The sequence below is a fragment of the Ursus americanus genome, chromosome 10, assembly GCF_024610735.1.
Source record: "Ursus americanus isolate L20-20 chromosome 10, mUrsAme1.1.p, whole genome shotgun sequence".
In the NCBI taxonomy this organism is placed as follows: domain Eukaryota; kingdom Metazoa; phylum Chordata; class Mammalia; order Carnivora; family Ursidae; genus Ursus; species Ursus americanus.
Window position 1 is genome coordinate 70,441,315 of NC_142136.1, and position 16,485 is coordinate 70,457,799.

At 42.6% G+C, this 16,485-nt stretch overlaps 1 protein-coding gene across 2 annotated transcripts in view; it reads left to right on the top strand.

Annotated features, from left to right (window-relative positions):
- The window catches only part of FLT1 (fms related receptor tyrosine kinase 1), a 171,316-nt gene that overhangs the window by 31,213 nt on the left and 123,618 nt on the right, over positions 1-16,485 (top strand). The window lies entirely within an intron of this gene.

Consider the following 16,485-nt stretch of genomic DNA (forward strand, 5'->3'; position numbering starts at 1 on the left):
GGGGCTCTTCGTGCTTGGAATTGCATCAGCTGGGTGCTTGGTCAGATGCACCGCGTGGCTCAGCTCAGAGCCATGATGGGTGGGGAGGGCATCGCGCAGCTGAACGGACTCTTGAAGCTTCCAAAAACATTTCCGTGCAACCGCCCTCATATTTTCGTGAAACTTTAGAGAGAAAATACTGTTTCTATTCATCAAAATTCTCCTCCAAGGGAAAAGATGATTAAACAGTTTACATTTTGTAGGAAGAAAGAAAATTAGAAACCAATTTTAAAAACAGAAACAGAACTCTTAGCCACGCTAGTTGGCTGAATTCTTTAGGTTTGGATTTCTTGGCAAATCTATGACATTATCTGTTATTGCTAGATTAATGTGTAGAGTCATCTCCAGTTTTTTTAAAAGTCAGTTTTCAGCATGTGTTCATTCTCCCCTCCCCCGCCCATCCGAAGAGCTTCTCCCCTCGCCTCCCTTACTCACTTCATCTCTATCCCTCACCTATGGCTTCTGCCCCTCATTTTCTGAAACTTGAGTTTATTCTAGCATGGCATCTTTCCATAAGAATGGCTTTCCAAAGTGTTGGTCTTGGGGGCGGTCTAAGATTCTTGCCCTAGTAGTCTCCCGAGCGCACAGTTGTCTCAAAGACAACTTAGGAGTCACCTTGCGGGACTAGGAGCAACGAATGCAGCCAGGTCGGCTGATGAATCGTGTTTCTTATTCTTCTTACATCGTTGCCTGATGTATTTGCTCAGGAGACAGATGAACACGTTGAGGTGAACAGAGTTTGGACTCTGAGCCTTTGGAAACCCAGGTGGGCTTCCTAAAACAGCAGCAGCCTGAAGCTGATTTGCATTTCCAGAATTTTGCTACAGATGATCTTCTGTAAAGAATACCTAGGAACACTCTGTCCTGTCTCTGCATACAGCTTCGTTAGAAATGTAGTGCAAGGTCAAGGTTTGTGGGTTGTTTGTTTTGTTTTTCATTTTGATGAAGTTGTATAAAAGGGGAAAGAAATATTTCTAGGATTTAAAATATACACTTATGTCACTGTTGATTGGCATGGCAGATTTTTCCCTGGGAAACAGACCCCTCTGCCTCCCAGCTCTGTACTCCCTCTGGGTGCGAGCATGAAGGAGATTATCCATTCTATCCGTCACTGGAGACAGCTGATTAGGACCACATGGCGAGAGTTTAGAGAAGAGTAACTTAACTCTTATCCATTGTCCTTTCCAGCTCTGTGAAAATTTGATAGAAGACCTTCTTGATATCTTCAAGCCCTGCCATTTCATATTTCCTTTCAAGAAACATTTTGTCGTTAGATACCAAGAGTCTTTGGCCATAGAAAATACTTACGTGTGATTGGGATGGAAGCCACTCCTACTGGTAGATTTGTTGACAATCAGGAGCATTGCATTTTCTTTCCTTGTCCCTGCCCCAGACCTTCTGTTCACCTAGCATATTCCTAGGAATTCAAGCTTAGCTCTTGATGGTACCTGCCAAATGTTCCGGCCCTTCCCTCAGAAAGAGAGCATTTTCTGACACTCCCTAGGCTCCCTGGGGAATTTTGGCATGCCAAAATGCCAGAAAACTTTGGCATGCCAACTGACTAAACTTTGCCATACAATTGTATGTCACACAGCATCGAGTACAACTACATAAATACTAAAAAATAATCAGAATGAACATAGTCTTGAATGAGCCATTTGGACACAACCTAAGACTTTGAGAAGTTAACGATTGAGGTACAATCATGAAATCTCAAGATGGCAGTGAAGTCCAAAGGCAATAAGATTGACCATACCCCCTCATTTTCCTTCTACAATCAAGAAGTGTGAAGAACAGTACATCAAAACTTTATGGCTTTAAGGATTTTTTAAAATCTCCTTTAAGTCATCTTTTAAGAAGAATGAGCAAGGGACTTTTTCAGGAGAAATCCCCTTAAGCTGAAAAGACTTTGAGTTGCTGACATTTTGTAACTTTCTTTAACAATGACAATGAAACGCCTGCCCTGCCTGGAGACCCAGAGAAGATCTGTTTTGATCTTTGTGGTCCTTGCGGTGCTGAACCTCTTTCGTTTTCCTTTACTATTTAAGATACTCATTGTTTTGTCGTCTGATGCATTTGGTGGGGTTACGTCGGCATCGTCTTGGCTCACAGATAAACTGGTGACTTATTAAAACCATAGACATCCTGCCTTCCCTTATCAAATGTCAACCAGCGAGCTGTAGTTGAGATCATGTGATCTGGTTCAGATTAGGTTTAAAGCCCTGTTCTGATACATGCTAGGTCTTTGACTTTGTACAAATTCCTTAGTAAGAATAATGGTTAACACTGAGGTCTCACTCTGCTGGACACCACGGGAAGCACTTTGCAGAAGGTGATGGTTTGCATTGCCTCCACAGGGCTCTGAATAGTGCTGTCATTTTCTCTCCATTTCACAGAAAGGTTAAGTGACTTGCTCATGTAAGGAGTCCTATAACTAGTACAGAGTAGAGAGGGCGACAAAGTTCTTGCCCTTCACCACCTCTAGCGGTCAGGAGTTCGTAGCTGTGTGAATGTTTCTGTGACGGCTACTGCTGTTAGTATGATCAACTTCTGAGCCTTGGCTTCCTCACCTATAAAATGAGAAGAGGACTAGTTCTCGGGGTTGTCAGGAGATTAAATGAGATGGTAGACATAATGCTGTGCCTTTACTTGGGAGGATCGATCAGCAAGAAATACTTTGTGTGAAAGGCACGATGCTGGGCAGAATAGAAATGACAGAGATGATACCCTTAACTCTCAAGGCATCTGCAATTGTGGCAAATGAAATCTGTTACAGTGAACCAATTGCGAAGCACTATGGGAAAAAGCAGTAAGAGAAACATAGACTAGGGACACTCTGCCTGGGACGCTTGTCCCCCACACCTCCCTCCAGCTGTTCTTCACCAGCTTACGCTAACTTTTCAGGTCTCAAGTTAAATATCACCTCCGCAGGCTCCCCCAAACTAGGTTTGGTGTTTCTTCTGCCCTCCCCTTCCACACAGAACTCACCTCTCCCAGGCTGTGGGAGGACCAGGACGGACTATGTTAGCTCCAGCACCCAGCACAGGGTCCCATACACAGGAGGTGCTCAAGAATGTTTGCTAAATGAAAGAAAGAAACAGGATTTTTCAGTTACATTAGCCTCACCTCATCTCCTGGGCTTTAATGAGGCCATTGAGGGCACGCTGAGCAAATGAGCAAAATCTGGGGCCCAAAACTCACCTATCCTGTGGCCGAATCACGATCCAAAAAATTTCCACCTGACTTAAACAGTGAACTGGGATTAAGAAAATGAGATTTGACAGGAGGAAGTGGAAAGGACTACGTTTGGCTTGCAAAACCCACTAACTGCCCTGGGACCATCCAGGGAGAGGCTGTGGCTGAGCGAGCACACCTGACAGAGACTCGCGTCGGCCAAGGCAACGAATCCAATCTCGGACTGCGTGAATAAGTACGTAGCCTTCAGAATAAAGGTGGTGCCGGTCTTACCGTTTCGTTTACACTTCAAGACGAACAATGAAAACGGGAATTCCTAGCAAATTGCTCAACCCCTCTAAACTTCATTTTCACCATCTGTAAAATGGGCACCTGCCTCATAGGGTTGTGATTATCAAATAATTAGATGACTTTATTATCCCCATTGATGAGGAACAAACGAAGAAAGGAACTGAAATGTTTAAAGAAGTAAAGAATTGGGTGGGAAAACAGGAGACACCGTTTTCTTAAATGAAGGAGAGACTAAGCTTCTTCGTCTTTATGAACCTAGATGGCCGAAGTGCCTTCTAAGAATGGAAGAAGTCAAGACAGGCATTTCAGTTTGATGGAAGGAACTGCTTCTAACACCTAAGCTATCCAGAATGAACTGTCTTGGGACCTGGAGAGTTGCGCATGTGTCTAGGTATTCAAACAGGTGCTAGCTTGGTGGGTCTGGATGAGACGATCCCTCAGGGTCTTGCCCCCTGTTGGGATTCATTTAGGACTTGGTGTGTGTTGCTCTCATTTATTGATACCTGGCTCAGATTCGTTACAAATATCATCTCATTTCATCCTAACAACGCAATGGAATAAATTCCATTATAAACCTCCTTTTACAGAAAAGTTGGCGAAATTCGATACTGTGCTCGAGGTTGCATAGTTTGTAAGTTATCGAGTCAAGCTTTGGACGAAGCCCCCACTCTTTCCAACACGGCCTTGCCAGGGCTTCTGCCCCAACCCCCCCCCCCCCGGAACTTTGTGCGCAGTATGAAATGCAGTGGAGGAAGGCGGAGCGTGGTGCAGGACTGCAAACGGCAAGCGTGTGGGCCAGCTTCAGCTGCCATACGTTTTGATTGGCAGGCAGAGTGCTTTTGGGTGCCAATATTTAATAATTGGAGGAGTTCACATAAAAACCTGATTCCCTACTTATCTTTAAAAACTGGAAATTAGCCATACTGGCCGCTATTCCACTTGGCAACAACTGGCTGCCACAAGCAAGAATTGCCTCTTCCAGACCTGGTCCCCACACTCTCAACTGCCAGCCTTCTCACCGTCTCTCATCCTGCTGCTCCCCTCATTTGCCTTCCGTGCCCGGCCCCCGGAGGGATGTCAGCGTGCCATGCCCAGAGTGAACATTCCTAGTGAATGCATGACAAATCGTAAGTCTGGGAATAGGAAAGTGCTTACCGCGCTTTCTGGATGAGGAAGCTGAGCCCCAGAGAGTCCCGTGGTGGCACGAGTCGTCCGTGCAGGACCTGAACGGAACCCTGGCTCCCGACTCCCCAAGACTCTGGAAGGAATGTTTGCCTGAGAGCTGCTCCCTAGGAGAACCCGTGTACCGGCTGGGGAGGAGTGTGAACCAGGTGCCCCCTGTACTCACGACTGTACCTTGGAAAGAATTCCATCTCTAGTCTCCAAGAAACAGGACTTTCTCTGGTTTGGCTGCTCTCAGTCAGGAGGGGGCTCTCACAGAGACCACAAGGGATCACTGGCAGCAGACAGAGCTCAGCTCAATTCCAACAGTGAGAATTACTTATCAGTCTGTTCTGCATTTCTAAGTTCTGTCAGAAGACCATGCTACCCCTGTGTCTGTGCCACCATTTCTCCCATGGGGGGGGGGTGCGGATATTTGAAGGTGGTGTTGCTCCCGAATCATTCAGGAGGGTCAGGGCCAGATTTTAGGGTGGTGGAGAGAGAATGGTCTAGAATCAGGAAACCTGAATTCAGTTTTGGCTCAGCCATTCATATTATTCCCGTGCTCCTTCTCTCCGGGCCTCAGTTTCCTCTTCTGTAACATGAGAGACAGTGTTAGGATATCATAAAAGCCTCTTAACAGTTTTACAATTTGATGATTCTGAGGCAGAACTGGAAATAATAGGACTTGGGACATGGCCAAAATCTCGGCAGTAGAAGGAAGAGTTACAATAGTCCTTCAGATCTCCTTGCTCCTTCCTCTCCTTTCTCCTCATTTCTGCTTTCTTTTTTTCCCTCCTTCCTGCTGTCTGTCCTTCCTTCCTTCCTTCCTTCCATTTTTCCTTCCTTCCCTCCATCTTGCCTTCCTTCCATCCATCCATCCATCCATCCTTTCTTCTGTTTTTCCTTCCTTCCATCGTTCCATCTGTCTTTCCTCCTTTCCATCCATCCATCCTACCACCTTCCTTTAACACTCGTCCTCTCTTCCTTCTTACCTTCCTTCCTGTCTTTCTCTTTTTCTTTTCTTTTTGAGATGCTTCGGGTCCTCAGGATCAAGAGCTGACTGAGGTCATTCAACTAAGCAGCTTTGCGTGAACACCCAGTCAGCGAGTTTCCAGGGCACGCGGAATGCCTGAGACCTTCTCTACCTTCCTGGATCTTACAGTCTAGCCAAGCTTACCATCTACGCAGCACTGCATTCTTGTTTAGATAATCAACTAATTTATTTAGATCTTAGCCGTCATTTTTTAAAAAATGATCTTCCTCTTCTCCTTTAAGGCAACATTTAGTACTTTTTCTTCTAATCAATCTGAAAATTTCTGTGGGGGGGGAGTATATGTGCTGACCATGAGAGCCGGACTATAGTAGAAGGACCTTGAGTTCACAGACTATGCTTTATGCACAGCGCTGGGTATATAATACGTCCTGATTTCACCTTTTTTCTTGCTTCACCTGCTCTCTCTCCATCAACATCAGCCAACTGTCTCCCATGTGCTCAGCCTTTGCTGGACACGGGGCTGAGAGGGTTGGTTACCCTGATCTGCCGCCAGCTGCCCGTGTTTCAAGGAGCAAGTTCATAAAAGATGCAAGAGGAGGGAGTGAGGGTGGACCGTCATCTGTGTTTTCTTCTCTCTTTTCTAACTCTTGTCCTTTTCTCCTCCCTTCCTATTCAGTTAGCTCTTGTAATTGGGCCGGTGGGGCTTCAAAGCAAGACAAGGCAAAACTTCATGTTTTTCTGCTGAAGGAAGGTTGTCAGGAAAGAGCTTTTCCAAAAAGAAGGCAGCTCTTATTTTGTACCACACGAATAATACATTTAAAAAATTTTTCATTTGGGGATAGCATCTTGAGTCTGGGACATGCTGACCTTTCTCTCTTTGCCTTGCTCGAGCAGAAGTATTTGTGTGCCGTATCTGTCCAGATGGCAGAAGCTGGCTGCTCATATTCCCAGGTCAGCCACCCCAAGATTTTTCTCACTTCTGAATCTGGATGCCCAGCCACCACTAGTGGTAACCGTGATTATATGTTTAGGGTTGGTGGTAAACTACAGCTGAGGTTTTATGATACTCATTAGGAAAATCAGGATACCTCGCTAGGAAATACTTAATTGTATACTCGGTGCGGACTACCTTCCTCAGGCATGTTAGTCACGTGACTTCTCTAAACGAAGGCCGAGAGGTTTCGCTGTGCTCCCCGCTGACCTGGGGCTTCCGAGGGGAGCAGAGGGACATATTTACAGTCAGGATGACTTTGCACAGGGGAAAATTCCATTTTTCATGAGTACCCCACCCGGATGCAAAGGGGAGTGGAAGAAAAGGTCGCAAGGACCCATCATGTGAAGAGTTTGCCCTGGAGATCTCCAGGAACTATTCCAGCTCAGACAATAGTGCGTCACCATTTCTACGAGCCCAAAGTTCTGGTTTTTGCAAAGCAAGTTTTTGAGATACAATTTATATACCATACAATTCACCCATTTAAAAGTGTGAGAGACTATGAACTCTGAGAAACAAACTGCGGGCTTCAGAGGGGAGGGGGTGGGGGAATGGGATAGACCAGTGATGGGTAGTAAGGAGGGCACGTATTGCATGGTGCCCTGGGTGTTATACGCAACTAATGAATCATTGAACTTTACATCGGAAACCAGGGATGTACTGTATGGTGACTAACATAACATAATAAAAAAACATTAAAAGAAAAAGTGTACCCTGTAATAGTTTTCAACATACTGACGGATATATGCAGCCATTAGCACCGTCCGTTTTAGAACATTTCATTATCTCAAAAAGAACCCCTGTACACTCCGACCCTCCATCCTTACCTCCAGCCCCAAGCCACCACTAATTTATTTTCTGTCCCTATAGATCTGCCTTTTCTGGATATTTCATATAAATAGAATAAAATATGTGGTATTGCATTATTAAATGCATAAATATATGCTGGGTTTTTCCATGCAGCATGTTTCAAAGTTTATCCATGTCGTGTTGTACCACGTATTAGCACTTCATTTCTTTTCGTTGCTGGATGATATTCCAGTGTATGGATCTACCACATTTGAGTTATCTGCTTATCAGGAGATGGACATTTGAGTTGTTCCCACCTTTTGGCTAGGACGTTTGTATGTCAGTTTTGCGTGGACATAAGTTGCCATTTTCTTGGGTAGATTCCTAGTGGAGGAATTGCGGGATCCTATGTAACCCAATGTTTAACCATTTGAAGAAATGCCAGACTGTTTTCCAAAGTGGTTGCACCATTTTACATTCCTATCAACAGTGTATGAGGGTCCCAATTTTAACAGATCCTTGCCAGTACTTGTTATTGTGGGTTTTCATTTATTATTATTTATTATTATTATTATTATCATCATCATCACTATTATAGCTATCCAGTTGGGTGTGAGGCAGTATCTCATTGTAGTGTGGATTTGTATTTCCCTGATGACTCATGATGTTGAGCCATCTATTCACAGGCTTATTGGCCATTTGTGTATCTTCTTTGGAGAAAGGTCTATTCAGAGCCTTTTCCCAGTTTTTAATTGGGCTAATTGTCTTTATTATGAGTTGTAAGAGTTCCTCAATTTTTTTATTAATATTATATATTAATATATTTTATATAATTATCTATTTAAATGTTTAATATCATCTAGATATATAGTGCGGTGACACATGTTATAGCTACATATGTGTCTAGATTTTAATATATTCTAGGTTTATATAATTATATTCTAGATATTCTAGATATATAATTTGCAAATATTTTCTCCCATTCCATGGGTTCTTTTCACTTTCTTGATAGTATTCTTTGAAGAATGAAAGTTTTAAATTTTTTAAAAATTTTTTATGATGTTATGTTAGTCACCATACAGTACATCCTTAGTTTTTGATGTAGTGTTCCATGATTCATTGTTTGCTTGTAACAGAAAGTTTTAAATTTTGATAAATTCCAGTGGATCTATTTTTTTCTTTTGTTGCTTGTATCATAGTAAGGACCCAGTGCCAAATCTGAGATCATGAAGATTTACCTCAAGGTCTTCTTTCAGGAGTTCTATAATTTTAGTTCTTACGTTTAGGTCTTTGATCCATTTTGAGTTAATATTTGTGTAGGGTGTGATAGAAAGGTCCACTTCATTCTTTTGCACGTGAAGTTAATCCGGCACCATTTGTTGAAAAGCATATTCTTTTCCCATCGAATGATCTTGGCATGTTTGTCAAAAATCAACTGACCATAGGGGCGCCTGGGTGGCTCAGTAGTTAAGCGTCTGCCTTCGGCTCAGGGCGTGATCCCGGCATTATGGGATTGAGCCCCGCATCAGGCTCCTCCACTGGGAGCCTGCTTCTTCCTCTCCCACTCCCCCTGCTTGTGTTCCCTCTCTTTCTGGCTGTCTCTCTCTGTCAAATAAATAAATAAAATCTTAAAAAAATCAACTGACCATAGACTCACGGGCTTATTTCTGGATTCTTAGTTCTAGTCCATTGATCTATGTGTTTGTCCTTATGCCAGTACCATACTGTCTTAATCACTGTTGCTTATAGTTTTTGTAGTAACTTATGAAATTGAGAAGTGTAAGTCTTCCAACTTTCTTTTTCTTTTTCAAAATTGTTTTGGCTATTCTGTGTCCTTGGCAATTTTGAAGTTTAGAATCAGCTTGTCAGGTCAGCTGAGATGCTGACAGGGATTGCATGGAAACTATAGATTAATTTAGTGAGCATTGCCATCTTAACAATGTCAAGTCATCAAATCCATGAACATGAGATATTTTTTAATTTATTTATATCTTTAAATTTCTTTCCACAATGTTTTTGTAGTTTCAAGGTATAACTTTAACACTTCTGTGTTGAATATGTTCCTAAGTACTTTTTTCTTTTTGATGGCTGTTACAAATAGAATTGTTTTCTTTTTTTTTTTTTTTTTTTAAAGATTTTATTTATTTGACAGAGAAAGAGACAGCCAGCGAGAGAGGGAACACAAGCAGGGGGAGTGGGAGAGGAAGAAGCAGGCTCATAGCAGAAGAGCCTGATGTGGGGCTCGATCCCATAACGCCGGGATCACGCCCTGAGCCGAAGGCAGACGCTTAACCGCTGTGCCACTCAGGCGCCCCATAGAATTGTTTTCTTAATTGCATTTTCAGATTGCTTACTGCAAGTACATAGAAATATAATTCACTTGTGTATATTGTTCTTGGATCCTGCAATCTTGTTGAACTTATTTACTAGTTCTAATACTTGTTTTTTTTTTTTTTAGTGAATTCCTTAGGATTTTCTATAACAAGATTATGTCATCTTAAAAAAAGAGAAAATCTTACCTCTTCTTTTCAAATCTGGATGTCTTTTACTCTTCTTCTTGCTTAATTGTGCTGGCTAGAATGTTTATTGCATTATTCACGATAGCCATGGAACCTCTAGTATAATGTTGAATGGAAGTAGTAGAGTGGACGACCTCGTCTTGTTCCTAATCTTAAAGAGAAAGCATCCAGTATTTCATCATTGGTATGACACTAGCTGTTAGGGTGGGCTTTTTTTGTTTGCTTTTTGTTTTTTGGGTTTTTTTGTAGATTTCCTTAACAAGTTGAGGAAGTTCCCTTCTATTACTGGTTTGTTGAGTGTTTTTATCATGGAAGGGGTTTGGATTTTGTTAAATGCTTTTACTGCATCTATTGAAATGATTGTCTGCCTTTTGATTTTTATTCTATTGATATGGTATATTAATGACATTGATTTTTGGATGTTAAACCAATCTTGCATTCCTGGAACAAATCCCACTCCGTCGTGGTATATCATTCCTTTTATGTGTATTCAGTCTGCTAGTGTTTTGTTGAGCTTTGTTGTATCCACACTCACAGAAGATATTGATCTGTGGTTTCCTTGTGATGTCTTTGGTTTTGGTATCAGGGTTAACACTGCCCTCAGAATGAATTGGAAAGTTTTCCCTTCTGTTGTAGAACAGTTTTTGAAGAATAGGTATTAGTTATTTAAATGTTTGATAGAATTCACTTGCCATCTGGGCCTGGGCTTTTCTTTGTGGGTCGTGTTTTGGTTACTAATTCAATCTCTTTACTTATTATAGGTCTGTTTGGGGTGTCTGTTTCTTGTTGATTTAGTCTTGTTTCAGTAGTTTATGTCTTTCTAGGAACCTGTCCATTTCAGGTTATCTAACTTATTGGCACATAATTACAATATTCCTTTATAATGCTTTTTATTTTAGTAATGCTGGTAGTAATGTCTGCTGTTTCATCTCTGATTTATTAATTTGTCTTCTCTCTTTTTTTCTTGTCTTATCTTGTCTGTTTAAATGTTTTCCAATTTGTTCATCTTTTTTTTTTATTTTAGGATTTTATTTATTGGAGAGAGAAAACACGAAAGAGAGAGTGAGCAAGCATGAGTTGGGGAGGGGGCAGAAGGAGAGGGAGAAGCAGACTCCTTGCTGAGCAGGGAGCCCAATGTGGGGCTTGATTCCAGAACCTGGGGATCATGACCTGAACTGAAGGCAGATGCTTAAATGACTGAGCCACCCAGGCACCCCATCCAATTTGTTCATCTTTTCAAAGAACTAGCTTTTGGTTTCACAAATTTTTCTCTATTGTTTTTCTGTTCTCTGCTTCATTCATTGCTACTCTAATCTTTATTCTTTCCTCCCTCCTGCTTCCTTTAGGTTTAGTTTGCTGTCCTTTCCCTAGAGTTCTAAGGTGGAAGAGTGGGTTATTGATTTGAGGTCTCTCTCCTTTATCAGCGTAGGCATACAGCTATAAATTTCCCTCCACAGAGCTATAAATTTTGGAATACAATGTCTTCATTTTCATTCATCTGTTTTCTCATTTCGCTTTTGATTTCTTCTTTGTTTCATTCACTAGTTAGGAGGGTTTTGTTTAATATGTGGGCCTCCCAAGTTTCTTGCTGTTATCAATTTCTGTTTTCATTCCACCGTAGTTAGAGAATACTCTTTGTATTATTTCTATCCTTTTAAATTTGTTGATGTTTGTGGCCTAGCATACAGTTTATCCTAGAGAATGTTCCACGTGCACTTGAGAAGAGTGCATATCCAGCTGTGATGGCTGGGGTCTCTTGTAGGTGTCTGTTGGGCCTCGCTGGTTATTAGTGTTGTTCAAGCCCTCTATTTCATTTTTGATTTTCTGTCTAGTTGTTCCATTGAAATTGGATATTGCGATCTTCATCTGTGGTTGTTGAATGGTCTATTTCTGTCATTTCTGTCAGTTTTTGCCTCATGTATTTTGCTACTGTGTTGTTAGTTGCAGATGTTTATAATTATTATAGCTTCCTGATGGATTGACCCTATTCTTATTATAAAATGTCCCTCTTTATCTCTAGTAACATTTCTTGGTTTAGAGTCTATTTTATCTAATATTAGTATAGCTACTTCAGCTTTCTTATGGTTACTCCAAGCTCCGCTTTGAATTTTCAGAGGCTTTGATGAGCACTGTAAATGAGTGAAGACATTACCTCTTTTCCTGTTTTCCCCCCTCGTCTTTCAAACGAACCATTTTACCAATGAACCAACTCTCCTTGAGCACTAGGTATGGTCCCCAACATGAAGACCTGTGTGATGTGAGAACTCTTGTGTCTAGATAGAACCCTCTCATGGGGTTGGTTCAGCCTCTTCACTTCATCCTCAATAAATTAAAATCATATCCTCCTTTAAAATAACGGAGTCCTCATGATCAGAACTTAAAGGTAAGAAACTGAAATTAAAGGAAAAGGAAATCAGGAAAAAATTTATTAAAATCAGAGGAACACAAAGGTGTTGGGAAGTAAGATGTTTACTCTTGAACCCCTTTCAAAGCAGAGAAGCTTCCCTGCATTCTTTGGGTCATTCACTTGTTCCCGAACGCAACGCAAGAACGCCCCAGTGATGCTGGTGGGAATGGCGTGGAATGAGGGTGGCATGCTGGGACCTCTGTGTCTGCATGCCTTAACGTGCCAGAGTGAGTACAGATTTCAAAAGGAAAAAAACACATGTAAAAAATAGATGTAATACCACTCAGAGCAAGGGTCTCTGTTTGATCTTCCCCGTGGCTGAGCCCCAATACTGCCGTTGGAGGAGAACACCTCACATTCTGTGTCCAGTTTCCTGTCACTGCTTTGAGCTCTAGGAGTTTGGAGAGGGGAGGGTGGCGTGCCCTCTGCCTAGCTGTGTGCTGGCACGAGTCCCTGGTGACAGTGTGTCTGTGCTGCCAGTGCACCGACAATCTTTGGAGCAGCTCTTCCTCGCTCAACAACCAGCCAATTTGGTCTCAGGAAACCACTCTGCAGCGCTGGCTGGGTTCAGAAGTCATTTTTAATTTTGTGACAAAGACAAATGTGTCCTATGGGAGTAGTAAGTGGTTTTACTGGTGATATTAATGGAACCGTGACCTCTTCTGTATCTATGGTCCTACAAAACAAAAAATGTTTGTATTATAATATGTCAGGCAAGTTCATTCTTAGCCCTTCCTTGAAGCAAATTGCAGAGGAAGTATACTATTAATAAGCCCAGAGCATAGTGTGTGTGTGTGTGTGTGTGTGTGTGTGTGTGTGTGTGCACACGCGCACACACACGCTTGTATCCACAGTCATAAGCTCATTTGCAAGCACGGTGGATTTTAATGCCATGCTGACTTGATACAAATGATGTATCTTGAATTGTGTTGGGATGGACACAATTCATTGAAGTTGTGAACAGAATTGCAGTGAGCCCAGTGCCGATACTGGTATTGGCTTGTAAAGACCAATAGTTGTAGTAAAATTCAAGTGTTGGAGGGATCCAAAGTGTCAAAGGGAAAGGAGACGTTCAAAGGCACAAGTTCACCTCTTCTGTTTTCATTTGGGATTGGCATTCATTAGCCTAGAAATGACTACACTGATGTTTACTATTTCCTGCACAAACTTTTTATGCCAGTGTCCTTTGTTGCAAATAGCTGCTTAAGGAGACAGTAAATTAAATGTGAAGGATTTACCGTTAAGTTACATGAATTAAGCCATTTCCTGGTGTTTGTGTTTACCTTGGGACTCACAAAGAAGACAAAAATATAGACTCACTGGAGGAAGGAAAGGAATGAACAAATCCCAATAGTTTCTGCCTGAATGTCTAGCTCAACAACTTTATTTAAGGGAGGAATTTTGTGCTGATAAGTGAATCTTTGTCTCTGTATAATTAACTTTTCCTCTCTGCATATGTTGCCACACCCACTGAGCTCTTCTAATAGACATAAAACTATTAACTGTGCAGTGTTAATGTCTCATTCTATTGGGCAAAACTAAAGTAAATCAAATGCAGAATTGATAGTTTTCCTCAAGTAGAAATGGATGCTGCTTTATAATTTGAGACTTAAATTCAATAACTCAAAAGGTTATAAAATAATACATGACCATTCTAGAAAATCTGACAAATATATAAAAAGGTAAATAAGAAAATAACAACAAAGCCACTACTCAAACATTTTAGTGTATTTGGTTTTTTTTTTCCTATGCCATATCTGAATGTATATTTATACCTTTTATAGTTAAGATCATGGGTATAATTCGTGATTTTCATATATCCCAACCCCCTCTCTCCATAAGTTCAAATCTCTCATAATAACAAAAGTAATAGGCAGCACAATTCCAGTATTAACTATCTGCCAGGTACCATTCTAAGCACTTTCCATATATTCCTTCATGTAACCTTCATAATAGCCCTTTGTTTTTTTTGTTTTTGTTTTGTTTTTGTTTTTGTTTTTTTTTTAAAGATTTTTATTTATTTATTTGACAGAGAGAGACAGCCAGCGAGAGAGGGAACACAAGCAGGGGGAGCGGGAGAGGAAGAAGCAGGCTCCTAGCGGAGAAGCCCAATGTGGGGCTTGATCCCAGAACGCCGGGATCACGCCCTGAGCCGAAGGCAGACACTTAACGACTGTGCCACTCAGGCACCCCCATAATAGCCCTTTGAAGTGGGTTTTGCAAATGAAGCACAGAGAGTAAAATGATTTGCCTGAGGTCTCACAACCAGTAAGGGGCAGAGCCAGGATTCCAAACCAGTTTGTAAATAAAGTGTGAGCTCTGAAACCCCACAATCAGCTGACTCCCTCTGACTCAGCCTTTGTAACCGCACTTTCCCCAAGCCTACCCTCACAGCCCTGCTGCCCCTGGGTGATTGTCCTCTTCTCAGAATTCCTCCAATACCAGACAGTATGACAGGGCACATCCTTTCCCCACGACATGTGTGAAAATCCGCCTGAGTCTCTGAAGAGCAGTTGCCCGCTACAGCCCTTGTGTGTGGGGGGGGAGCTCCAGCCCTGACGGTGGTACAGGGAAGGAAGGTCAGGAGACACTGGTCTCCAGGCTTGGCTCTGCTCACATCACTTCACGTATTCACATCTCTGTCTTATCTGTAAAAGGACAGAGTTGTTGGATAGACCTTCATCCATTTTGTTCGGTCATTTATTCATTTCTTTCCTACACATCAGACCGAGGTGCATGCAATCTGTCTCCTCTCCTCTAGGAATTCATCAGCAAGTTTGTGGTCAGGGAAGTAACCTGCCAGTTCAGTGTAGGGTGTGCGAAGTGTTGTTATTGGAGAATGTTGGGGATGTGGGGAGGGCCCCTAAGGTGGGCTGGGACAGAGAAAATGTATAAGGAAGGGGCTGGCCTAGCAAGGCTTCCCAGAGGGCAAGGAGGAATTATTTAGAAATCTAGGGCATAGGAGCTAGGCTGTGATAATAGGGCCTTTCTAGTGTCCAGTGTGTGTCAAATGATTCCATCTATAGCAGGCTACACCAACGTCACTTTTTTTTTGGGGGGGGGGATTAAAACTACAGGAATTTATTGTCTCACATTCTAGAAACTAGAGGTTGAAATCAAGGTGTCAGTGGGGCCATGCTACCTCTGAAACCTGTAGGGGGCTCCTTCTATGCCTCTTCTGACCTGTGGTGGTTGCTGGCAATCCTTGGCAGCCCCCAGCTTGCACCTCATTACTCAGTCTCTCCCTGTGTATTCACGTGGCTTCGCCCCCCTCCACATCCATCTCCCTGGGGCCATCTTCTTAAAAGGGCACCAGCCATGCTGGAGTAGGGACCCACCCTACTTAACTGATAATTCCATAGGTAGTGGCGCCATTTGACCCAAATGAGGTCACATTCTGAAGTACTGAGGGTGAGGACTTCCACATTTTGGTTTTGGGGGGGACAGAGTTCAACCTACAACAACTTCATAGCCACCATCTAGTCTAGGCAACCACTGCCCTACTTACCGCTCTGTGTCTCTGTTCTCCATCCAGCATCCAGAGTGAGCTTCCTGAAGTACAGCAAGCAGGTGGGGGGCTCGTTGGGTCTTTCAGGTCCGGATGGAAAGTGTTAACACCAGACTTCTTTCCATCTGGGCATCTAAGGCTGAAGCCAAGGGCAGAAGATGGGAACACAGTGACTCCTGAAGAGATCATTAGATGTCAATGGGTTCCTGAGGGTGAGGGCATGGCAGACTGTGTGAATGTTTCTAAAAGATCCGATGCTCATTCTGGTCCCCAGAGGAACCACAGAGAAGCCGAACAGGTGGTTTTGAATCCTTTTGGCCTCTGAGACTTGGCCAAATGCCATTCTTCTGAAGGGTGGTATCTTGGTGATTATTTAAAGGCTTTTCCAGCCCTCTCTGCATGCACTGGGACGTACTGGGCTGTTCGTAGATACATAGTGCATCCTGAAGAAATTTAATTTGGATAGGAAATCCGTGCAGTCCTCACCACTGCTTCTCCAGCCTTTCCCCTGGCCCGGAGGAGCTCAGAGCTGCTCACTCATTAGTCTGCCAGGAAAGGTCCAGAAAGCCTTTTAGTCAGGCTTCTGTC